The sequence below is a fragment of the Colobus angolensis genome, unplaced genomic scaffold, assembly GCF_000951035.1.
Source record: "Colobus angolensis palliatus isolate OR3802 unplaced genomic scaffold, Cang.pa_1.0 Scaffold223, whole genome shotgun sequence".
Taxonomy (NCBI): Eukaryota; Metazoa; Chordata; class Mammalia; order Primates; family Cercopithecidae; genus Colobus; species Colobus angolensis.
The window spans coordinates 1,086,633-1,087,474 of record NW_012115411.1 but is presented as its reverse complement, the minus strand read 5'-3'; the positions used below and the strand labels follow the sequence as shown (position 1 = coordinate 1,087,474).

The 842-nt window shown below is 50.1% G+C and overlaps 1 protein-coding gene across 1 annotated transcript in view; it reads left to right on the top strand.

The window, feature by feature from the left end:
- CRLF2 (cytokine receptor-like factor 2) overlaps window positions 1-842 on the top strand; it is a 40,013-nt gene that overhangs the window by 17,815 nt on the left and 21,356 nt on the right. The gene's annotated exons all lie outside the window — the stretch shown is intronic.

Below are 842 nucleotides of genomic sequence, written 5' to 3'. Positions count from 1 at the left end.
CTTTTTAGTACTTCCTTCAGCTGATTACCATAAGTACTGACAAGCAGGCTCAGACAAGCCACTGGATTAGTGATTACTGTAGCTATTGAAAAGCAAGCTCACCATGCTTTTCAGTACGTCCCTCAGCTTATTACCATAAGTACTGAAAAACAAGCTCATGCCAGTCGCGGGATCAATGATTACCCTAACTATTGAAAAGCAAGCCCAGCACACTCTTCAGTACTCTTTCAGCTCATCACCTTCAGTTAGTTTCAGTAAATTCTGAAAAGCAACCTCATGGACCATTGGCCACTGGAGCCCAGTGCCCAGTTCCTGACTCCAAGTGAGGACAAACCGGCCTTCTAGAAAGTTTCCTCTTACACACACACTGGTCGGGGATGAACCTGCCTCCAGTGGGAGACCACATGACTGTGATTTAAGGGAATCAATTAAAGCTTCGGCGCGGTGGCTCACGCCTGTAATCTCAGCACTATGGGAGGCCGAGGCGGGCGGAGCACTTGAGGTCTGGAGTTCGAGACCAGCCTCACCAACATGGTGAAACCCTGTCTCTGTTAAAAACAAAACATAAAAAAAAATTAGCCGGGCGTGGTGGCGCACGCCTGTAATCGCAGCTCTCTGGGAGGCTGAGGCAGGGCAATTGCTTGAATCCGGGAGACAGAGGCCGCAGTGAGCCATGATCACGCCACTGCACTCCAGCCTGGCCGATTTATAAAGTCATTATTGAAAAATACATAAGGCCGGGCGCGGTGGCTCACACCTTTCATCCCAGTACTTTGGGAGGCTGAGGCAGGAGGATCACCTGAGGTGGGGAGTTCGAGACCAGCCTGACCAACATGGAGAAA